This window comes from Triturus cristatus, chromosome 4_1 (assembly GCF_964204655.1).
Source record: "Triturus cristatus chromosome 4_1, aTriCri1.1, whole genome shotgun sequence".
In the NCBI taxonomy this organism is placed as follows: domain Eukaryota; kingdom Metazoa; phylum Chordata; class Amphibia; order Caudata; family Salamandridae; genus Triturus; species Triturus cristatus.
Genome location: NC_140585.1, coordinates 364,139,980 through 364,166,090, shown reverse-complemented (window position 1 = coordinate 364,166,090; position 26,111 = coordinate 364,139,980).

Below are 26,111 nucleotides of genomic sequence, written 5' to 3'. Positions count from 1 at the left end.
TAGTGAAAACGTGTCACGCACTCACCACCGACACAAGTATTTCAGCCTCCCGTACACAGACCACACAAATGGAACATAGCATGCTACAGCAGTACACGCTGGGCTCACACACATATCACACACATACCATGGACACAAGTAAGTAATGCAGCGTTCTCTTCACACATGTATTGTGGTGATTCACAAGTTACAGGAGTGCAAGATTATCAGACACATCATATGCGCACTACGAACAGCTGTACAAGCTGTGTGTCTAACATAAGCCTAGAATGGCAGAGTTCGAGGCTCACTAAGGAGATAATACCAGACAAAACAAGCATTGGCATAGCCAATAGGTCTCGCCTTTGGGACCTAATAAGTGTTTAGTTATCCAGCACAATATCCTTGGCGCAACAACATTAAGTGTTGCATGGCTAAACACTTATAAGGTCCCAAAGGCGAGACCTATTGGCTATGCCAATGCTTGTTCTCTTACTATGTGTGCTACAGAATGCAGCCCACATGGAAAGAGGAAATAACTAGGAGGAATAAACATATATCTTCTCGTTACGACTCACCTCGGGAGGTGTACGGAATTGACGCTTTCCCATCACTTTGTAAATCTGGGGCAGCGTCAAATTCCATGGGTGTTTCATGGCAAAACTCCACCATAAAGGATGTCATTTAGGGGTTGCCAGGGGTCCCAGTTGCGAACCCTGGCTTTCCTCTTACAACCCCTGGCACTGCCTTAGCGGCCTCCGTATAAAATCAGTGCCAGGAATATAGTAGCAGCTCGTCCTTCTAAATATCAGTTGTGACTGCACTCTCTTTATTTTCTGTCAATTAATTTATTACACTTACAGTGGATTATATATATATATATATATATATATATTTTTTTTTTCATTATTAGTGTAATAAAAATTGACTTCAATTAGCTAAAATATAACCCTCTCTGGGAGCTGAGGTATGTAAAAAATGATTTTAAATGTATGTTGTGTGTGTGCTTGTGGGTAAAAGTGTGTTTATGTGAGAGTGTGTGTGTGTAAGTGTGAATGTTTTTGGAGAATTGACGTGCATGTGTTGAACTGTATTTTAAAATGACCCACATAACTCCATTTTGTGTTGCCATGCTCTCGGCAACCTGATGAAGAATTGCTTTCCACGTCCCTGTTGAAACTTGCCCAAGCCTCCCTGCTCCTTGTGGTTGAGCCGATTCCGAGAAGCTGCCTGTGTGCCTCAGCCCCCAGTTGTGCCAGAGACCCAGCCACATCCTGTCCATTGTTGGTAACTCAACCTGTCACGACCAGCTGCCCTGTGACCACACCAACTGATAGAGGAAGCACGAGGCTGTGCCCTGTGACCCCACCAACTGATAGAGGAAGCATGAGGCTGTGCACTGTGACCACACCAACTAATAGAGGAAGCACGAGGCTGTGCCCCAAGACCACACCAGTTGGGCAAGGAAGCACGGGCTGTGGACATTGTGCAATCAGAAAACAGATGTCCCCTGACCACGATTGCACCACAAGACTGACGAAGAACTTGTCAGAATGAGGAACTTATCAAAATGTGGAACTGTGTATTGTACAAATGGGCGTGGCTAGCGCTATAAATATGTGTAAGCTGTGGAGTAAAACAGTAGTCTCCGTAGAATTGTCTGTGTTCCATTCTGGGACCTCTATCCTTAGCTCGAGCTAATAAATAACTTACTTCCCTCCACGGCTGGCTGTCCTGGTCTCTTTGGTAACGTATGATTTGAGCAAGAAGAACCCGTAGATTTTAAGGTGTCCCCTGCACCACTGGCTTTGACTCTCCTAGTGGGGGGGGGTCTCCAAAAACCCGGTTCTACAATCTTGCGCCCAAACGTGGGGCGTCTTCGGTGGTCGTCATCAAGCCTGGTGGTCGTGAGGGGTCCGTGATCGAATTCCAAGGGAGGCGCGCCACTACATTGGCTGAAAATTGTTTTTGTGGGCCCAAGGTCTCCGATTGCGTGATTCCTCCCTCCAGTGGGCTACCTGACTGCGGCCCGACTGACGCCCCAGTTCCGGTTCCTAGTCTTTGGAGATCGAGACCTTTGTGACACTTGCCGTGTGACGGAAGATTAACGGTCAGGGAAGAGTGGGAGTGGCCCACTTCTTTGGTGAATTGTATTTTGGTTTTGGTATTTGATTCGACTTTTGTAAAAGCCGAAGCCAAGGGGTAAGCACAGTTATAGGCTGTAAATATTCGATTGTACCCTTTGACGTTTGGATCCAGGATACACATCTAGAGATACCTGGACTTAGTAAATTCCGGAAATGGTGTTGTTGTTATTGTACACAGGACTCCGCATTGGAGGAATCTTGTCCGATTTCTCCTTTGGGGACCCCTAATCATGAAGTCTATGCTAAACATGGTGTTGGCCCGATTATGTTCACAAGTATACAAAGGGTAATACTGAATTGCAATAGCCAATATATGGTAGTTTTGAGCCTCCTGTATTAGATAATTTAGAGGAGAAATTGTTTCAGAGAAAAGTTAGGCCTGCAATGCTTGATTCCTTTCGGGTTTGGCGCAAGGAGTCCAAACAGAAAGAAATCAAACTCAAAAAGGACGAAGCTAAAATAATGCGTATGAGTGTGATTCAGAAAGCCCAGAATCATGATAATCAGAGAATAGAAGAGGGTATAGTGATACATGATCGATTAAATAGAATGCAGATAGATGGATGTTACGTTACAAAAAATGGTTCCGGGAAAGGCCCGGACCAAGGAGGATGACTCTCTCATGGCCTCCATGTTGAACACCCCTCCCCCTTATACTCCCGCCATGTATCCGGCCCTTGATCCCGCCCAATTGACCCCCGCTACTGCTCCAGTTGTTGCCCCTGCCCATGCCTCGGTCCATCCGATACCTCAGCCACTCGTTCCCAACGCCCTGACTGTTCAGGCCACCGCACCAATGCAAGTCCACCCTTCCTTTCCCCTTGTTGCACCTTCCACTAGTCCCGTACCTGTCCAACCTAATGTGCCTTTAACTCCCGTTGCAACCAACCCATTTCTTGTTGACAGTCATCCTACGCCTTCCCACAGTGCAGGGCTATTAGCAAATGCATGGTCAGTGGTCCGTGATTATATCCCTTACGTAACTCCGCATAGACCACCCACTCCCAGACGACGCACCTTGCGCAGACTGATAGGTAGTACACAGGAACAACTCGCTATGAGTCAACAAGCTCATGTATGAATGGAAAATAACACTATGTACACCGCTCAGGATATATGGATGACAATGGATCAGTGGACACGCATTCAACAGATTGACATTTGTTGTGAAATGTGTGACATACTGATCCAAATGTGGGAGGATTTTGTAGAATCAGGTCCACCCCCAGGTCTGTCTGACCTTTGCCATAAGGTTGAAAAAGGGGACATTCAGGGCCCAGCACTATTATGCGATCTAATCACGTTAGTAGCCTACAGAGACTCCTTATCTGGTGTTTCGTTAAATAAGGGTTTCCCAATGAGGGAGAATCAGCCTGTTTGGAGAGACGGCGTTGCTGGCGCAGATGGCAACCCTGAAATACCGGCAGGTTTTAGGCAGATGTGGGTCCATGTCCCTTGGAAAAGGTCTGACGTCCTCCAACTTAAAAATCAATTGCCTGACCCGCGTAAAAATCCAGCAGGTTATTATAAGGAATTGACTCAGACACTCCAATCTTGCATAATGACTTTAGCAGATATAGATATGTTAATGGGACAAGTAGTACCGACTGAGTATGGTCCAAAAATACGCCATAATGATCAAACAGAATTTGGCCATACATGGAAGATGTTGACACCCCACCGTATTAATTGGGACAGATTAGCTGCTTGCAAACAAAAGAAAGATTAAAGTGTCTCTGACTTATTCACACGATTCGAAAGCACATTCAATGACTATAGTGGACAGGACATGACTACAGAATGGGGACAGCAACTGTTTGTGGATAAATTTGTGTCTAATCTGTTGCCAGAACTTGGGACTAAGCTCAAAATGTCAGAAAGTGCATGGCCCATTTCCACCCCGTCTGGTATTTTGACTATGACCCAGTACTATGAGAATAGGGATAATGAAGAGCGAGATAGAACGGATAAAAAGACTAAAGACTTAAAGACAAAGGTCTTACTCCAACAAGCATACCCGAGCCAGACCCAAAACAGAGGTGTCCCTAAGTTTCAACGAATAGCTCAGAGACCTGCCCCCGTGACTCCTCGCCCGCCGCTGGGACACAACCAGTGCGCTTATTGTCGCCAAGAGGGTCATTGGCGCGACGAGTGTCCCTTGTTGGCCCAGAACAACTCTGCCCCCGCTGACCGCTTCACAGGACAACATCCCCAGAGAGGACGAGGCCGAGGCGGACCTAGAACACAGTTATAGGACAGGCGCTCCCTTATGCAAGAGAATAGATTTGATAGCGCTAATTATGAGGACCGCAATTACTTTACTGAGGATTATGAGCCTGAAGAAGGGACTGGGTTTTTGTCCCACTAGGATTGCCAAGGACAAGAGAAGGGACCCGTGCCTATTCCTGTTGACCAGAAGTAACCGTATGTTCATGTTACAACACTGGGCTCTACGGACAAAATTCTTGGTCGACACTGGTGCAACTAAAAGTTCTATTGCTAGGTCCAAAGTCCCTGGGGCCCCCTTGTCTGGCGCGAATAAGATTTGTGTAGGGTTTTCTGGCACCCCAGTATCTAGCCCCATTTCACAACCACTGGAACTAACGATAGGACCCTCCACAGTTGATTCCCCTTTGGTTTTGACGTCCACATGTGGCGAAAATGTATTGGGTTTAGATCTATTAAAAAGCTTACATGCAACAATATACTGTTCTCCTGATGGGGTTTACATCACTATGGGTCCCCCCACCACACACCCAGTATATTTAGCCTCCTCAGATCCAATTCCCCAGGAACTTCAGAATGCCCCTCCTGATCTTTGGGCCCAAGGTGATACTGATGTCCGCCTTTTGTCCGTACCCCCCTTTTCTGTTACCCTGAAGGAAAATGCTCGCCCTCCCCGACTTCCCCAATACAAAATACCCAAAGAAGGGGAAAGGGCATTATTCCAGATCATTTCTGAACTTGTTGACAAGGGTGTAGTTGAAGAGACAAGAGGAAATGTGTGCAATAGCCCAATTTTGCCTGTCCTAAAACGCACCGATCCTTCCAAGCCTCCTGTTTATCGTTTTGTCATTGATTTGCGCGAGATAAACAAAATAGTAGTTCCCCAGTTTCCTGTGGTCCCAGATATCACCACCCTACTGACTATGGTTCCCCCGTCTGCATGTTTTTTCTCTGTCATTGACTTAAAAAACGCCTTCTTTAGTATACCCGTTGATGAACAGAGTAGGGACCTTTTTGTATTCTCATTGGCAGGACGGAGTTTCTGGTTCTGCCTAGCTCCACAAGGATATACAGAGAGCCCTTCAATTTATAGTCAGGCCCTCAAGGGCCAACTTGATTCCCTGACCCTACCCCAAGGTACAGCACTACTCCAGTACATTGATGATTTGCTTATAGCAGCAGACACCGAGGCGTTGTGTAAAGAAGCTACAATGAAATTGCTCCTACATCTGGCCCAGTTCAATCACAAAGTTTCTTTATCCAAGCTCCAATATTGTCGACATGAGGTGACCTACTTAGGTCATCTCCTGTCGAAGGAGGGACGCCGCCTCACCCCTGAACGAATACAAACAATCAGTAAAATGCCCCCACCAAAGACGCAGAAGTAGGTCCCTGCTTTCATTGGTATCACCTCCTACTGCCGCCAGTGAATACCCATTGTTGATTGATTATTTACATGAATTGACCACTAACCTACTTCTCATTCATCGTCAGGTACAAGATATCCTGCCACCCAAACCAGAGGGCCCTGGTCACACCATCCAGCCCGGTGACTGGGTCTGCATCCGTAGCTTCCAGAGAACAAAGAACTTGGAGCCGAGGTGGAAGCCGCCCCAGCAAGTGTTGCTGGCTACCAGATCTGCAGTGAAGGTGGCAGGAAGAAAAAAACTGAGTCCACGGAGTGCATTGCACGAAGGTGCCTCTACCACTACCATACGACCGGTGGGTCAAGTAAGGCATGGGAGACGACGAATGTGAAAGAGTCCCGCGCTTTGTACCCTTCAGTGATGCCAACATTGCCTGGGCTTCATCTGAACGAGAGGACGACGACATCCTGCAATCTGCCATTCCTCCGCATCTGAAGTTGCGAGACACTCAACAGCCAGAGCCTTTGTTTCCTGATCATACAACGCCCAGGTCCACCCGGTACAACCTCCGACCCAAAAAAAAGGACTGAAGAGGCAGGGGTCTCTGCCCTCTGCATGACATGGTCCGACAAACTGCTGCAGGGCTGTGATACACCGGCGCTTTTGGCCGGAGACGGTACAGCGGACCGGATCGTGCCAATAGGGCCGCCGGAATCACTGACCGGTGAAGCAACCTCCAATCACAGGCAGCAACTAGGGAGGACCAAGTGAAGCAGATGATGAACAAAATGAACACTGTAAGCTTGAAGAGCAAAGAAATAAAGAAACAAGAGTACATGAAGACAATACGTGGCCGGTACTCGATCTGTCTAATCGTATTAATCACTATTTCACTTGGACTGGCCTGCCTCGGATGGGTAATACACGCTACCCTTGCAGCATCTGAGCCTCCTACCACTACAGAATCACCTCATCAACATGTGTCATTACCCACCCATGAGAGAAACAGGACAGGTTTCTTTAACAACACTTTCATTCAAATGCTACACCAGCCCCAGCTTGTGGTGAACACGACAAACTGTTGGGTATGTGGGTTGCTGCCCCATACTGCAAGCACTGGGATGCCCCTGATCCCTGCTCCTTTTTCTCGAGCTGGCTTGGCCTACGGATGGTACACTGTGTTCTTTGGTGCATTCTATTCAGGTGACACATCCACACGATCCCTGGGAAAGATCAGTAGCAGACAAGCATTCCGCCACATCATGGCTGCGGAGTGACCAAGCATGAATAAAGATTCAGCAGAAAAGAATGAATATGAGGACAATCATGGGTCTTTCTATCCATCGAACATCTACAATGGTGGGGGAAAGAAAAGACTGCCACCTATCAGAGATCTCCCTGTCTACCCACATCCCGTGAAATACTGCATGAAGAGCAGTGGAACAGTATGGGTGGAAGAAAGTGACTGTGCCTACACACTCCAGCTCAATGGTTCGACTCTCCCAGCTCTGGTGTCCTCACTGAACACGTACTTTGTGTGTGGGAACAAGGCCTACACCTGGCTACCCAAGTCTTGGGCAGGCACCTGTTACATTGCTTGGTTGCTCCCCCCACCTACACAGCCGATGCAAAACACCACATCCAGAAGAGAGGTGTGGTTGATACTGAAGACACAGCTGGCCAAGAATTTGGTGACTTTGCTAAAGGGTTCCTCCCCTTTTGGGGCCCTATGGTCAATAGTCGCAATCTCCGATTCTCACCAGGGTGGTAGAAGCCACCATCAACGCAACTCCTGGTGCCCTCAGTAACATCACGGCTGAACTCCAAGTGGACCACCTCATGACTTTACAGCATTGCAATCCTTGCAGCCGCATTGTTCTCTTGCTACCTCTGTGTTCAATGCGTGCCCGCGCTGTGTGGGCTCTGTGCCACCTCTTTAGCACACAAACAAGTAAATTCACACCATCACAATGCCATGATGATGATCGAGAAAGAGGTCCAGGAGATGGTGGACATTGGCCTGGATGACGACTGATTGTTGCCTCTGCATAGCAAAAGGAGGGACTGTTGAACTGTATTTTAAAATGACCCACATGACTCCATTTTGTGTTGCCATGCTCTCGGCAACCTGATGAAGAATTGCTTTCCACGTCCCTGTTGAAACTTGCACAACCCTCCCTGCTCCTTGTGGTCGAGCCGCTTCCGAGAAGCTGCCTGTGTGCCTCACCCCCCAGTTGTGCCAGAGACTCAGCCACATCCTGTCCATTGTTGGTAACTCAACCTGTCACAACCAGCTGCCCTGTGACCACACCAACTGATAGAGGAAGCACGAGGCTGTGCCCTGTGACCACACCAAGTGATAGAGGAAGCACGAGGCTGTGTACTGTGCCCACACCAACTAATAGAGGAAGCACGAGGCTGTGCCCCATGACCACACCAGTTCGGCAAGGAAGCACGGGGCTGTGGACATTGTGCAATCAGAGAACAGATGTCCCCTAACCACGATTGCACCACAAGACTGACGAAGAACTTGTCAGAATGAGGAACTTATCAAAATGTGGAACTGTGTATTGTACAAATGGGCGTGGCTAGCGCTATACATATGTGTAAGCTGTGGAGTAAAACAGCAGTCTCCGTAGAATTGTCTTTGTACCATTCTGGGACCTCTGTCCTTAGCTCGAGCTAATAAATAACTTACTTCCCTCCACGGCTGGTTGTCCTGGTCTCTTTGGTAATGTATGATTTGAGCAAGAAGAACCCGTAGATTTTAAGGTGTCCCCTGCACCACTGGCTTTGACTCTCCTAGTGGGGGGGGTCTCCAAAAAGCCGGTTCTACACATGCCCTCCTCAACGCCCATGGAACGCCTCCCAGGCACAGGGTGAAGTGAAGCAGCAATTTGCAGTGCGCCGACTTAGTCTTGAGGCAACTCAAAGCTCTGCACGGTGGATTTGCATGGCTTCATAAATCTTTATTAAAGCCCTGCGTCACGCATGTATCACCGTACGTGGTGCAAAAGTGATGCAGGCCTCTCATAAATAAATAAACCCTGGGTGTCTAACACCTGCCGGGGTTTGGGGCAGGTAATTGGCAACACAAAAGTCCTTGATTCATTAAATTTCACCTGGCATCTTATGTGAACACTATATGACACTGCGACTCGGCAATATGTGGCACAAAAGCAGCCATTTTGTGACATATGACAGATGCTTCTGCGGCAAGCATTGTATGACACAGTGGATTTGGGCAAAGGGCCCAGGTAACACCAGGCAGTCTTGGGCTGGACTCTCCAATTATGAAAAATGTCCTTTGTGTGTGTCCGTCTTTAAAGCAAATAGGATCTCAAAGGGGGAGGCATGAATATTGCCTTCCGGCTTTGATGTATTCACAGGAAATGCAATTCCAAAGTAGGTGGTTCATTGTCTGGGACCGACCGCCTGGCACCGCCATCGTTCAGGTCTACTGAAAGGGAGCACTTTTCTTTAAAGTGTGAAAGTTCACATCTGAGCTCCAAGCCCGCCCGTGTCGGCAACAAGCCTTTGATGTGTGCGACACGGAAATCGGTAGCAAACGGGCACAGAGAAAGACCCGACAAAAATCACCCGCCCCCCCCCCCCCGCTCCCCCACCAACCTCAGATACTCTGCCTGGTGTTAGCTAAGCAATCGTCAAATATTACATACTGTAAACGTAAAGGTATATTATCTCGAAATACTGTGTTTTTGAGAACTCGACAGCACACATTTCCAAGGTACAAATGACTCGCTCTATCCAGGGAGTCATGGGAAAGACCGAGGTGCTGAAATCATGAGCTGCCCTTGATTTGGGTTGAAATGCTGAGCTTGCCGGACTGCATGCATGCCCAAGCCGCGGTTTAACTGTGGAAACCGCTTACAGGCAATGAGAGAAGGAGCTCAAGGAGTCTCATGTTGCGTTATGGTTTTTTTATGCATTTGTTCAATGGATGTCATTTTCCTGACAGTTCGCAGCTGTGCCGGCAATTTCAGTCTCGCAGCTGCTTCGAGAGAAGAAACTTTTGAATTACTTATCGTGAAGAAGCTTACAACAACGGAGGCCTCGAACAGCAGCTTCAGCTACTGCACAACTGCAGGGAACAGAGCCCTGGCCAGGAAGACGAGAGGATTTCTAAAACAGACTCATTCCAGCAGCTCGCAGAATAGGAGTCTCCATTGAAGGTCATCACTCCAGGGGGGCCAGGCTTGAGCCGAAAATGAACTTTTCGTTTTGGGAAGGTCCTGGTAGGTTCTCAGCGCCTATCAATACATGGTTTGACCCCTCGAGCAGACGCTGCCCACTACTGCTCCAGTGTAGCAAAACCCAGCCCCACTGAGGAGCGCTAGAGATGTTTACATGCGGATTAGATTGCTTCATTTCAATGAATGGCCACGAAAGATGAGTCTTCATTGAGCATGAATGCGCCTCACTCTCGTGGACTGTAGTTGAGTCCGAACTGAACTTCCCTCCTGGTAGGTTTACTGGAGCCTAGGGCTCCACTGTTACAGATGTGCACAGGCACAGTGCATTGCTCAACTCGCACTAGCGCTTACACCAGAGTTGAGCATTCATCGACGCTCACCAGGGCCTGTATTACATACAGTGCCCCAGCGACGCAATGCGTGACTGTGATATTCCGGATGATTGTGCACCTCCCTTTGCAGTACAGGCAGCACTGGCGCACATACAACATCTGTGCTGCCTTAATGGATGTCCCCATGCAGATGAGAGAAACATTTTGACTTTGCGCCTGCGCCATATTATGGACGGGGGCGCAGGGGCAAGGAGGCCCTCAGGAGGCGCACAGTGCCCAACACTATCAGTGCGCCCTCTGAGGACGCAGGTGGGTGCAGTTACTCACCGGGGGAGGATGAACTCTGTCCTCCTTGGAAGGGCACACGGGTGCTTCCGACATGTAAAAGATGCAGTGAATGCCTCAAGCAACCACTCTTTCTTTCACTAGTGCACTGCTCCCAGGGCAGGCACGAGTTCAAGGCTGCTGTGGGGGCAGTGCATTCATTGCAAAAGTGCACATTGACCCTGTGTGTTGCTAGTTCACTTGTTTAAGAGTGCCCTGTATCGCAAACAAAGAAAGTGTGAACTTTGCATAATACAGGCCAGAGTGAGCATTATTTGGGGCACACCAAGTTGACATGAATTAAGGTACACTAGCAGAGTATGAATGGAAGAACACCAGAGGCCGTGTTACACATTATCACCGTTTGCGCCCGTCGCACCTTTCAAAAGATATGCCGGGCACAAACAGTGATAATGCACCCCATTATGGTGTATGTGCTGCCCCCAGGGCAGGCGCGAACTCGCACTGCCGCTGGGGCAGCGCATTCATGTGAAAACACGGAACAGCTGCTCTGTGTTTTCACAGTGCAGGTGGCACCGGCCTGCACTATTGCAGGGGAATAGAGATCCCCATGCAGGTGGGTGCAGTCAGTGACTGCACCTGCTTGCAAGGGGATGTCTAGGGGGGGTCCATGGGACCCCCTTTTCCCCCGCAGAGGGCTGCTGTCAAGAGGCGCACTGACAGTGCGCTACCTTTTTAAATGGCGCACTGTTAGTGCGCCTCCTGAGGTCTTCTTTGACTCTGCGCCTGCGTCTGTAATACTACAGCCCGGGCACAGAGTCAAAGGAATTCCCTCATTTGCATAGGGCACGCCCCAATGCAAATGAGGGAACACCCTCTGTTGATAGTGCTGGCGCTTTAAGTGCGCCACCGCTATCGGTACTAAAGAAGGGGATGCACAAGTGTCTGTGTCCCCTTCTATAATACCAAAGTGCCCTGGAGGTGCGCTAAGCGGGCGCGAACCCCTATTTCGCCCCCGGGGCACCAGCTGTAATACGGCCCCAGATGATCATTAGGCTGATCATTAATTAAGCCACATCAATCGAACATTAACTGAGCCTCACCAATGGAGCCTTAGTCCAGCCTCACCATTTGAACCGTAAACGAATGTCTCCCCCTTTGTAGCTAGTTAATGTGATTTTAAACAGTTTTTATAGAGCACCGCCCGACTACTTGGCGATTCTCGGGGTAGAGTGTCAGTTTGGAGTTATGGGTTTTCCTTAGACCTGACTTCCGTCCTGATGTCGATGATCACCTGAAAAACCATGGGCAGGTGAATTCTACGGCAAGGTAGAACAAACAAGGTATGGGTAGACCCACACCAGAATAAAGCCAAAATGTATACATGACTGCATTCTGTATAGTATAGAGAAGTAAGTGACTGGGCACTTATGCATAATGTTTACAAGGTATGAGCACAGTAGGTACATGTAAATTGAAACTGTGATTGGAAAGGTGGGATTACCTGACAGAGTATCAGAGGAGTGTCCAAATGTGCAGCACACATGTGCTTTCCACCCACTAAGCAGTAAATATTTTAGCACTCATAAGTATCAAAGAATGCTCTTCCTACATTTATAAAAGTAGCGCGTTTGCACTCTAACGTTTCCAATGTACTTGGATCCCACGCACGCTATCATCAACTGTAAAAAACTGCCAATGGAAATATAGGGGGGGCCCTAACCATATAACTATTCTAGGGCAAAATGCTTCAAATGTGTCGATGAGTGTTTAGTGAAGCACACGACGACGGTGGAGCCTCCTCCAACTGGCGCAGTGGCTGCTCAGAGGTGAGTTTCTTAAGAGCATATACGTTCTCTGATTATGACTGTCTGGCGGAGCACATCTGTAAAGGATAAGCAGCGAAAGGAGCTGATTCGTGGAAGCTTTTACTCTGTTAGCACTCGTGCAGATCGGGAAAAACAGGCAGACTGTACACATGCTAAAATGCACAAATATGTTAGTTTTCCGTATTGTGTTCACTAAGTAACCACTTCCATTGTTATAATCACTTTTGTATACTCAGTGTATCTAAATATGTATTTACTCCAAATTAAACACCCACAATGTACTTTCATCTACTTCTGCTTAATCAGTTTTTGTCCGAGTATGTTAGATCAATAGAACCAAATAAACTAATTGTGTGTGTTTAATTCCATGGACACAATGACTTCCCATGGATGACCCTAGGGCAGGGGCATGGGAGCCTCTTCAGATCCTGAGAGGGGCCAAAAAAAAGGGACAGCTCCCACTCCACTGGCCTTGCTGGACTTATCTGCATAGTTTGATACAATGAACCATTAGATCCTGCTTCAGACAAGAGGTGGCCCAAACCAGCTCTCTGACCAATAGTTGGTTTAGTTCCTGTCTTGGTCCAAGGTCTCAGAGAGGTCTACTGGGCCCTTTGCCCTCTTCTCTAGTTACTCCAATCATGAGGGTTCCTCAGGGCTCCCCACTGTTGCTTGTCTTGTTTAATATCTATATGGAACCTTTGTTATACCTCTTTAAGAACTCAGAAGTTAAGGTACAATTCCACATGAATAACACTCAAGCGTACATTAGGCTATCCAGTGATCTTAGGACGATCCATATTCAACAAGAACTTGTAACTAAAATCCACAACTGGATGCCTTAGAGCCAACTTCAACTGAACAGCTCTAAAACTGGCTTTATCGTTTTTAAGGAATGCCCTAGGAACTTCGAGATACTTGCATTTGCCACCACTGTAAGAACAAATACCAACATTGTCACGAGCCTAGGGGTTATCTTTGGGGAAGGTTATTGGTAATTGATTTTTTCAACTTTCAATAATGAAGTTTATTCCTCCCCTCCTAGGCTCAACACGCATCATTTGTAGTTGGAACAATGGTCAACTCTAGATGCGAGTCCTGCAAAGCCCCTATATAGAGATATCAATAAATAATATAATTGTCAACGAGTTTTGATTTGCCAGAAAATAATGATTAATGTAGGTGTGCTTTAGCGAGCATAGCTAGGCCATGCCAGGCTGCATTGGCAATCGTTTGTGAAACGCTACAGAAAACAACATGTTTATTTTAGGTCTACAATCGCTCCTCGTGCACCAGTCTTTCTCTATTTCAGAAAATCAAGAAAATGCAGCTTCAGCCATGGTCTGTCTTAATGCAATTTATAATATTTGTTTTCCCCACCAGATGGAAGGATGTTCTTTCTGTTACAAGTTTCAAGGTTGCCTAGCCTAGGTAGTTGAACAAGCTATTGTATTCCTGTGTTTCATAATGTATGATTTCATCGCCTCAAAAATGTACAGCTTTAACCAATAAGATGCCTCCAGGAGTCGGAATTACTAAGGGTGTTGTACCAACTAATAGACTGATTGGTTGCCGTAAATGAAACCTTTTTAATCCAACCATTTTACATAATGTTATGCTACAAAATGTGTGTGCTGTCTGTCCCTAAAACATTATAAAAGATGTGTATTTTTGGCAGGAGAGACAGCTCTTTTGGGCTTTTCTTTACAGACTGTCAGTCTCTTTGCAAATCTATTTAGATTTATGAATAAGCTAATTCTTTAGATTGATTAGCTAGTTTCTGCTTTCTGTACTGACAATATTTTTTTAATAAACTCACAAGGTTGATAAACTAAGTTTTATTTGCAGCCTAGGAATAAGTCTATGAGAGGCTCAGATAGTTATTACTGCCTCTTAATTTCGTAATTAAAGCTTCAATTTCTCAAAGCTACAGAGAGTACAAAACGCTGCTGACAGAGCCATAATATCTTTTGGTAGGAGAAATCTCATCTTTCTGGCTTGAAAAGCACTGCACTGGCTTCTGGTCAAGGACTTGATCTGGAACAAGATAGGTTGTTTGATCTTCTGATGTTTTCCTCAGTTAGATCCACTCTCGCCTAATTAGCTAATGCTGTACTACATACTGGGATGCGCTCTTAGTAACCAGAGCCGGGCATTGTTATCTGCACCTTGGAATAGACTGAAACCTAAAAGGGAAACAGCTTATTCTGTAACAGGTACTATGTTCTGGAAATCATTATCACTGCAGCTCAAGCTTTCATCTCATTTTTTAGGTGAAAGTGTGTCAGACAGTGTAGCTGTCTTTTTGCGAAAAGACTTCTTATGGGCATTCTGGCACCTTCCCTGGGAACGCATTCCACCCATTCCATACCATTGGCTTTGTGGTTTGTAACTCACATTATACTGACTTTCTATTTTTTTAATTGCTTTTCTTGAGAGTTCATCGCATGGTTCAATATAAAAATACAGAGTGACGTGCATTAGTGCTCAGTATAAATTACGGTTGACGACATATCACACATATAGATCCATCTTAGAACCGAATCAGAATCAAAAAGAAAGAACAATGAATTAAGAGTAGAAAAGATTCAAAAATATCCAAAGAGGAGGAGCCTAGCGCGCAACCAAGATGGCCGCGTAGGTGCGAGGCTCCCGAGGACCTCCGCGACCTCCTGAATTAATCCTGGCGATATCCTGTCCTTGTTGAGGGGACTGTGTCGGTGAACCCGAGCTGAGGCGCCACCCGTTTTTTGGGCTCGAATCGGACCCCGAACACCGGTGGGAGCATCGATTGAAGGTTGCGGCCCTCTCCTCGCCGGCCCCCCGGATTGGAGTAGTGGGGCGATCCGGGGACGAGGTGAATAACAGCGGCGAGCGGGGCTGGGCGACTCGCGTACCCCGCACTTTCACTTTCGCTTTTGCACCCTCCTTGCCTCAGGCGGGGTCGGGCTGCGGAGCGGGGTGCGGTGGTGTTGCCTTGTCCAGGTGCCCGGCTGACCCGCCGGCGGTGGGTTGACCCGTGGCCCGGTGGTCGCCCCCGCCCTCCCCCCTGACACCCGTGATTTGGTGTGGCGGCCCGTTTGGAGATCTTGGCACGACGGTGGAAGGGCCAGCATGTCCACCAAACAAGATGGCGACCGGACGAAGATGAAGACGACCCGCCGTGGCACGGCGCACCAGGCCAATAGTATGGATCGATATACGCTCCAGAAGGGCTCTCCGGAGACATCGCGGTCATCCCTGGTGGGCCCGACGGAGGCGCCTGCCCAACCGGTGGATCTGACCCTCCGGGACGTCATGGGCGCCATCGCAGAGATGAAGGCCTCAGTGGACCAGCGTTTCGATACCCTGGCGCAAAAAATTGACTCGGTCCTGGTGGATGTGGGCCTTGTGAGGGCAGACTTGTCAAAAACGAACGACCGAGTTGACTCCCTGGCCCACACCACAACGAGCCTCACGACGGACGTGGTGGCCCTCCAGAAGGAGGTGCGCCGGCTTGGCCAGGCGAGCGCCCTGATGGACCGGCGACTGGAGGATTCCGAGGGTCGGGCCCGGAGGAACAATGTTCGCATTATTGGTGTGCCGGAGGGCCGAGAGGCGGAGGCGGCAGATCTCTTCGTGGAAGAATTGATCCTGACCCATCTCCAGCCCCGGGGGCTGAGTAAGCTTTTTGCGGTGGAGCGTGCCCACCGGGTCCCTGGGGGCCGCCCTAAGACCGGTGCCCCGCCGCGGCCTATTATTGCCCGGATTTTTAATTTCCGGGACAGAGACGCCATCCTCCAGACCTCCAGGCAACAGGGACCGGTCAGGCTGGACAACATGGATGTACACTTCTACCCAGACTTTACTCCGGCGGTCCAGAAGCAGCGACAGAGCTTTCTTGGTATTAAACGTCGCCTAAGGGACCTAAACCTCAAGTACTCAATGCTCTTTCCGGCTAAGCTGAGGGTGGAGGTGGATGGCCGTACGCACTTCTTTGACCGGCCCGAGGCGGCTGGGGACTGGTTAGATACTTTGCCTGGAGATCGGGGTGGGGGGGGCGCGGCTGGCGGGGAGGGCCCGCCGGATCAGAATTGAGGGGTGACTGTATAGGCCTTGCTCTGGATATTGTTCCTTTCCCATATATTGCTTTCGTATGTTCCCCTCCCATGGAGGTCGGGTGGGGTCTGCTGGGGGCTTCCCTCCTCCTCTGGGGGACTAGTTAGTACTTAGCTATGGGGCGACAGGCACACTGCACTTTGGGGGGGCTGTCTGGGCTCATGCAGGGGTGCAGGGAGGGGGGAGTTCTGTTGGGACCGGGGGGTGGGGGGGGTGTGTTGTTCGTTAGCACCGCAAGGCAAACCCGCAACTGTTTTGTTGTTTTTAAGATGCTCGGTGGGGGGCGACCGATTGTTTTGACGTATGATGGGGGGTAGGGATTTGATTGTGTTGTCATGGAATGTTAACGGCCTGGGGGATAGGATTAAGCGTGGTGTGGTCCTGCAGTATTTAAAACGTATTTCACCAGATGTTGTCTTTCTGCAGGAGACACACCTTATAGGTAACACCTTTCATGCAATGAATCGGCGGGGATATCGTTTGGCGGCCCACTCCGGCTTCACTTCGGGCTCGCGGGGGGTGGGTATTATGGTCAAGAACTCGCTCCCGTTGGAGATTGACGAGGTGCGCCATGATGAGAGGGGACGTTACACTGTTCTGGTGGGACGAATGGAGGGTAGAGTGTTTATCTTTATATCAGTGTACGTCCCGCCTGGGTTACAAGCCACTACATTTGCGGACCTGGGGCGCCTCCTTCTGGACCTTCCGGGTGGACTGTTGGTGGTTGGAGGGGACTTTAACGCGGTTGCCTCTGGGTCTATGGATCGCCATCCCCCTAGGGACCTCCCCCGGGCACAGGCGTGGCTGCCTGGCCTTTTAGACACGCTGGGCCTGGTGGATTGCTGGCGCTTAAAGCATCCCGTATTGCAACAGTACACCTTCCACTCGGGGGCCCATGGTAGCCTCTCGCGGCTTGATTACATCCTTGTCCCGGCGGCCCATGCAGGGAGGGTGGGGGAGGTGCGCCATTTGGCACGGGGTATCTCAGACCACTCCCCATTGTTGTTGCATTTCGATGTCTTCCCGAGGGGGGATGGCAGGGTGGCCCCGATCAATGCATGGTATTTGCGCGACCCCACCATTCGTGCCGACTTGATCAAATCCTTACAGCGCTATTTCGATGAGAATGTGGGGTCGGTCCCGTCTGCCATCTCCCTGTGGGAGGCTTTCAAGGTGGTTCTTAGAGGGGAGGCCCTCTCCTTTATTTCCAATGCCCGGCGGCGCGAGCGGGAGGAGGTGACCCGGGTTGAGGCCGAGATTGCAGAACTGGAGGGTGACCTGGGGAGCGGGGTAACAGATGCTAAGTTGCATGTTTTGCACTTAAAGCAGGCGGCCTATCGGGCCCTCGTCACGGAGGCGGCCAGGGGCCTCAGTAGAGAGCAGCAGGGGCGATTGTATGATGTGGGTGACAAGGCTGGCAAATTGATTGCGTGGTTGGACAAGAGGGAAAGAGCGAGCCGCGTGGTGCCTTTGATTGAGAGCGTGGATGGTGTGTGCGTCACTGAGCCGGAAGCCATTGTCTCCTGCTTCGCGGATTATTTCCGCGAAGTCTACTCCCCGGTTTCTCCCTGCTCGGAGGAAGATTCCCATGCCTTGCTTCGGGACATCGCACTGCCCTCCCTTACGGTGGAGGACAGGGATTCGCTGGATGCCCCGCCCACCTCGGACGAAATTGCCTCGGCTATTCGCTCGGTTGCATCCGGCAAGGCCATGGGCCCCAATGGTATTCCCATTGAGCTATACAAGCTACGCCCGGATGTGTTGGCGCCCCACCTGCGCGCGATGTTCCTTGCGGCCCGCTCGCGGGGCTCCCTCCCGCCGGACCAGCGTCTGGCTACAATTGTGGTGATCCATAAGGAGGGGAAGCCCCGTGAGCGGGTCACATCTTATAGGCCGATTTCGCTTCTGAACGCGGAGCCCAAAATCCTCGCCAAGGTGTTGGCCAACCGGTTGGTCGGCGTGGTGGGCGATTTGGTCCACCAAGACCAATCGGGCTTTATACCACATCGCAACACGGCGCTTAATCTGCGGCGCTTACACGGGGTGCTCGCACGTGTCCCGTTTGTGCGGGAGCCGGCCATCTTGGCGTCCTTGGACGCCACTATGGCGTTTGATACGCTCGAATGGCCATATATTTGGGCGATGCTGGCGAAGTTTGGGTTCGGCCCGGGTTTCGTCAGCTGGGTCAAATTGCTATATTCGGGCCCGTTGGCGCAGGTGGTGGTGAATGGGCGAGTATCTGCCCCATTTGCGCTGGGGCGGGGCACGCGACAGGGTTGTCCCCTGTCGCCTCTCCTGTTCGCCCTGGCCATGGAGCCCCTGGCGGAGTGGCTGCGGTGGCACCCTTCTATCCGTGGTCTCCGCTGGACCCCCGAGCATGAGGACCGCGTGTCCCTCTATGCTGACGATATCCTTTTGTATCTCGCCTCCCCGCGCAAGTCACTGATCGTCCTGGTTGATGTTTTGCGCTCCTTCGGTCGCAACTCAGGCCTGGTCATCAACTGGGCGAAATCCTGTGTCTATGTGCTCTCCGGGGAGGCCCCGGTCCTGCCACGGGACTGTCCGATCCAGATTGCCTCCCAGGGTTTCCGGTACCTGGGTATATATATCACTCTTGACCCGGAGGCCCGCTATGAGTGGAACTTGTTGCCCCCCATCCAGCGTCTGAGGGAGGACGTGGTGCGCTGGCGGCGTCTGCCGCTCTCGCCGCTCGGCCGAGCGGCCTTATTTAAAATGATGTCCCTGCCGCGCTTCCTCTACGCCCTCCAGAATACTATGGACTTGGTCCCGGCACGCTACTTTCGCGAGGTGGAGGGCCTCCAGCGGCGCCTGTTCTGGGACGGGAGGCCGCGTATTGCTCTGGCTAAATTGACGCTTCCGTGGTACGATGGAGGGGTCTCCCTCCCGGACATCAAACGGTATTACTGGGCCTCCCAACTAGCTGCAATTAACCATGGCCTTTACGGGCCTGCCTTGAACCCGGCATTCGAGATGGACAGGACGCTTCTGCCCGGTGGCGATTATAATCGAGCGCTCTACTCTGGCGCGCCCGACTCCCGTTTGACGGGACCGACGCGTGTCATGGTGCGTGTCTGGCACGCGGCTAATGCAGCTATGGGGTGGAAGGACCGTTTGACCCGAGCGTCTCCGCTGTATGCATCTGAGAGGTTGGGCTCCCTGTGGACGTCGAAGGGCTTCGAAAAGTGGGACACGATCGGAATCAGCACGGTGGGAGATCTCTGGACGAGGGGGGGATTCAAAACTTTTGAGACGCTGCAGGCGGAGTTTCAGCTGCAGGGCAGTGAGTACTTTCGGTACCTACAGGTCCGCCATGCGCTGGGCTCCGTCTTCCCGGATGTTGCATCCATTCCGGAGTCTTCCCCCCTGGAGGACAGAGTGCTAGATGGCCATGTCCCGGACAGCACGATCTCCCTCATATACAAAAAATTGATTAACGATAGATCGTGTCTGCTGACTAGTCTCCGCGAGGCTTGGGTTGCCGACGGGCTGGAGCTGGACGACGAGGATTGGATTTCCGCGGTGGCCTCTCCGAAAGAGGTGGCCATCCCGGCTCGCCTTCGTTTCGTCCAGCTCAAGATCCTTCACCGGGTCTATGTGACGGGGCCAAGGCTTTTACGTATGGGTTTTGCCGGTGATGGAATGTGCAAGCGTGGCTGTGGTGCGTTGGCGACTTTCATGCATATACTGTGGGAATGCCCGAGGGTGGAGTGATTCTGGCGTGGTGTGCATGAGGTTCTACGAATGGTTACGCGTGTCGCGCTGCTGCCTGAAGCGAGGAGATGCTTGCTGAATGTCTGGGAACCAAATGACTACTCGGTCCCGCAGGCGCGGTGGGTGACTCTGGGATACATGATAGCCAAGCGTGATATTGCCCAATTGTGGGGATCCCAGAGGCCCCCTGCGGTATCGGCCTGGAAAGAGCATATGGATTGGTGTATGTTTCGTGAAAAGGTGGTGTATGTGGCGAGGGGTAAGCCTGGGGCGTGGATGAAACTCTGGGGCCCCTGGAACGCCTACCGCGGGGGTATTTGTGAGCCGCCGCTGCTACCAGCGGCCTCGCCGGCTCCGTCTCCCTAGATGGCGCCCCTCCCTTGGCCGCGGGCGCGCGGTCCCCCAGTCCCTGATCTACTCCCGTCCCCCTCTTCAGAATTTTGCTGCTGGTTTGGATCCCCCACTTATGGAGCACGTGTTGTCACTTTGGATCGAGGGTTGCCTTGCGGTTGTGGTTTGTTTCTGTTGTTTTGCATTAAGAAAATGGAACCGTACTGTGGGCATGGAGCTGTGAGGCCTGCACCATTGATCACTCCTGTCTTCCTACTGTGCACCGCTGAGAAAATTTTTTACTGTATGTATGTAATATGCTTTTGATGCTCTAGCGGCCGGCCGTGTGGTTGTAGGCCCATACCTGTAACTTCTATAAACTGCAATAAACGGTTTCAAAAAAAAAAAAAAAGAAATATCCAAAGAGAGTCACAAATTGCACAATTTCTAAAAAACATTCTTTTTACCCAGACCACAAGCTAATTTCCTATGGAGTCCCAGCGTTTCTCGAATTTCGTAAGAGACCCTAATTTTAAAGCGTAACGTCTCTCTAGCTCTTTAACTTTATGGAGTGTAGCTCTCCAGGCTTGGAAGGTGGGTACATTATTGCTACGCCAGTTTTGCAAAATTATTGATCTTGCCACCAGAGCGGGTATAAATAAACACTCTTCTTGCATGATGTTCAACGTTGTACTTGGAGAGCATCCCAGAACTGCAGTGTAGTTATCAATAGTTAGGGATTGTCCTATAGTTGTTCTAAGATATTTCTCAAATTCTTCCCATAGGTACTTGATTTTTGGACAATCCCAGACAATATGAGACCCAGTGCCTCCTCCCTCCCTAGAGCAGCGAAAACACCTGTCATCAATCTGAGGGTATATGTTATGTAGAAATGATGGAGTCCTGTATATTAACCATTTTGTTTAAAAATTGCATTCACTTAAAATTAGCACCTCTGATTATTGTAGCGTTAAGTTTGTTAATTCTACTCCACGTTGCTCTTGAGATCTGCAGATCTTCTTTTTTCAGCCATTTATCTCGAGCTTTTTCGTAGATGACAGCAGATTTGTTATCATTGAAAACTCTCACCCAAGTGCTACTGACCGTTAGTCAGACGCTTCTAGCGCATCACTTATATCTAAACTTGCTGGTAACGTTCTAGTGTCGATACTTTCTAAAAAATGCTTGATTTGGATAAATGACCATTCAAGCATGTTCTTGGAGTGAAGCAGCCCGATTTCTATCTCGGGCCACTTTTTCCAGAAATCTGGGTTAGGCAAGTCTCTCACTTGCCTGTACCCGTTCTCCTCCCACTTCTTTAAGACACCGGTTTGCAACAGCTTATCCTCCCCTGTATAAAGATGAGCCAATCTTGTGGAGCCATTTATCTGCGGAATACCGTAAAATGCTAACAATTGAGTTTTTGGTTTAAAAATCCATTGGAGAACTTTATACCGCACTTTTTTCGGGTTCTTAACTATTCTCATTGGGTCTGTAATTTTGTACTCCTTTAAAATTTCATCCATAAAATAATTATCCATCTCTGGAAAGTCAGGCTGGGTATAAAATCTGTGATTGTTGTGCGCAAAATTTGCATGATAGTATTCTCTTATATTTGGGAGGGACAACCCTCACTCATCAATCGGGTACTTTAAAGTGGCTAATGCTAGTCTTGGTACCTTGTTGGCCCATAGAAAAGATGTAAACAGACTATTCATCTCTTTAAAAAAAGATGTTTGTAGTGCACATGGGGCTGCTGAAAATAAAAAGTTGAATAGTGGTAGGATTGTCATCCATATAAGTGCCACCCGGCTATTTGTTGGCTTTATTTGTTTTAGGCTGTCCAGCATGTCTTCATCCATTCTGTGGAGCAAAACGTGCTCACCAGCCACCAGTGTTCCTTGTATTCTTGCATGAGTCCTCGCTTTCTGTACACAGGCTTTTACATGTTCTCCTTATCTTGTCACATTTGCTGTGTGTTCAAAGACAGAGGTCAAATATCAGTCTCTGTCTTCCAAGGTAACTTGGTGTTTACTTTTATTTCACTGACTTCAGAGTGAGAAGATTTATGTGACAATCTTGCTGATTACTGGGAAAGAAAATCTTTTTTCTTGCACCCTACAAAATTGAAACGTCTGCAAATGAAGTGTGTAATATTTCATAATATATCACAATTAGAAAAGCACAAATGAGGCACTTTTTCCAATTCAGAAGTGTGGTGGAAACAAATATTTTAATACGATTAAAACAGATCAGTCGCAAGGTGATGCCATTTCTACACATTATCATTTGTGCACTGTATATGTATGTGCACATGTAATGGACATTTCGATGTGTTGTCTGTAATGGCAGTGTGCTAACACACCATGCATACTCCACTCCAAGCCACTCCGTTATAAGCCCCTCCACTCTACACCACTCCACTCTATTAAACTCTACTTCACTCTATGACATTCCACTCTATGCCACAACACTTCAGTCCACTCCACGCCACTCTTTGCCATCTCACTCTAACCCACTCTGCTCTGTGACACTTCAAGAGATCCTATGCCCCTAAACTCCACTCTACATCCCTCCACTCTATGCCCCTCCAGTCTATGGCACTCTACTTTACTCCACTCCACTCTATGACATTTCACTCTATGCGGCTCTACATCACTTTACTCTATGACACTCTACGACACTCTACTCCACTCTACTCCATGACACTCTACTCACTCTATGACTCTACTCCACTCCACATCAATCTAGGACTCTACTCCACTCTATACCACTTCAGGCCATTCTACTCCATGCCACTCTATGACACTTTATTCCACTCTATGGGGCCACATGCATCAACCTAAAAACCGGTCGCAAACGGGCAGATTCGCAGAATCTGCCTCTTTGCGACCGGTATTTTTGCATTTGGGATGCATCACAAATAACTGGGGTTGTGCACAGTTCAAGGGGTGTCCAGTTTGTGAGAACATCTCCGAAACGTCTGTCCGGCATATAAGAAGATTAGGTATCGATGGCTCCAACAGGTCTGCCAGAATCTTGGGACAACTCATTGAGGGGAGGCTTATAGGATATTAAAATATGATACCAGCCTCTCTATTGTGTACTCAGTTTCCCGATATTTATTCTCTATGTGGTGTGTTCGTTCAACTGTACTAAAATCTAGTCTGGTTCAATTGGATTCTTAATTTTTAAACAATTTTCATTCTTTTTTATCGTATAAAATTGAGTAGTTTTATATACATTAACGCTTTTACTGAGACCTTTTAAGTATTGCACTGTCCAGCACTTTATTTCATTTTGTATAACAATACTGTATAAAATGTGTTGCTTTTTTAAACGAATGTACTTTTATGACCAGAACGGCCGAAATAAAGATATTTTGAACTTGAACATGATGCATCATTCCAAATGCAAAAAACGCAATTTAAGTAATCGCAAAAATTTCGATTTCTTAAATTGCGATTGCATTTAAGGAATCGCAAATTGCAATTCCTTAAATGCAATGCATTAACCTAAAGAAAATTGTGATTTCGCAAATAGGAATCTCAAATTGCCATCAATCTCAAGTTGATAGTAATTTGCGATTTCTTTGAAAAATACACCAAAGAACATTTCTCAAAGTCCCATGTTACACACACACATGCCCTTGAGGCATGTTTGTGCGCAACTCGTGGTAAAAAGGAAATTTCAGGGGTGCAACAGGGTATCCTATTGGCACCCTTGAAATTGCATGCGCAATTTGCGAGTACCTATTGGGTACTCGCAAATTGCACATGCAAATCCCATTCATTCCTATGGGCCTTAAGGCCATAGGAATGAATGGGAAGCCATTCCTTAATTACGACTTGCAATTTGCGAGTTGCAATTAAGGAATGTGTAGGAATTGCAATTTTTTTTGCAATTCCTACATGCATAGGCAATTGCGAATCTATAATTGCGAATCCACAAAAATTGCAATTATAGAATCAAAATTGCCTATTTTGATGCATTTGCACCTATGCCTCTCCAGTCTACGCCTCTCCACTCTCCACTTCTCTACTCTACACCCCTACACTCTGCGCCCCTTCACTTGACTGCACTCTACGACGCTCCAGTCCATGACCCTCAACTCCACTCTGACACTCACTCTACAACACTCTGCTTCACTCTTTGCCAGTCTACTCCACTCTTCGCCACTGGACTCCACTCTTTACCACTCCACTCTCAACACTTCATACCACACCACTCTTCTCTATGCCATGAACTTTTAGCCATGCTGAACAGCAGCCACACTGGTGTAAAACATTACTAGAACACATTAGGAAAGCCAATAACTCTTGCATAGGCAAGACCTATTGGCTTTGTCTAACTTTAAGTTAGTAAAAATCTACCTATTTTAGATATATGGATGACTTATGTCAAGCAAACCTTTCAAATGTCCATATTCATTCATTCATTCATCAGAGGGCTCCAATACTATAACAAGCATTGGCATAGCCAACAGTTCTCGCTTTTGGGACCTTATGAGTATTTAGGTATGCAGCACAATATCCTTAGTGCAACAACACCAACTGTTGCATGGCTAAACACTTATAAGGTTCCAAAGGCGAGACATTTTGGCTATGCTTACACTTTTTGTATAGGTGTGTCTGGAAGCAATTAGGCCAAGAAAAGTGTCATGGAAGCAAAATTGTGAAACTGGGACAAAGCAGCTGCAAACAATTCTTACCACGAGCTTGGGAGACAGAAAAGAGAATGAAAAGCAAGCAGATACTAGAAGTCAGATGGCAGCAGAATAAAGGATCAATCGGATACTAAAGATAACTTAAAAATATCCTAGTAAGTGAAGCTAGAATAAGCAGCTAGATGTAGCATTCAGCTGAATGATTATAAAATCGGATAAGCCAGTGAGCCCTAGAACAGGAGAACTAATGAAACCAGAAGAAAGAGGGGGAATGAAGTCTTCAGGGGGAATGATGTCACTAGACGCACAGAACGAGTGCTGACATTTACCAAGAAAGGGAGCCAGAAGACACCACAACTGATTATGAAATCTAACACTGATGATAAAAACAGCAGAGACAAGACACCAGAATCGATGATAACACCAGCAGATACAGGAAGCTCGCAGACAGCAAAACACATTATGAAATTAGCAGACGCTGTGCACAGAAACACGGCACATACAATTAAATCGTACAACAAAGGCAGCCTGAAGCCAGCACAACAGATTGCGTGATAGCACCAGAAAAGGTGAACAAAAGAGCACGGGTAACATGGAGCTACCAACTGTTAGGGGCATCCAATCAGAAAGAGAGCAGAAAAAAACATAACTGGTGCAGAAATCCATAGAAACAGACAACCTGAAGACACCACACGGATAATAAAACCAGCAGACACCTGAGATAATAATGACACACAACTGATGATTACACCAGACACCGGAAACCTTGAGACACACAACTGATGGGGTAATCACAGCAAACACAGAAAACCTGTTAGACACCAAAAGCGATTATGAAATCAGGAACACAGGCAAAACAATGAGACACCGGACCATGCAACGAAAAAAGACACAGGCAGCAGATTA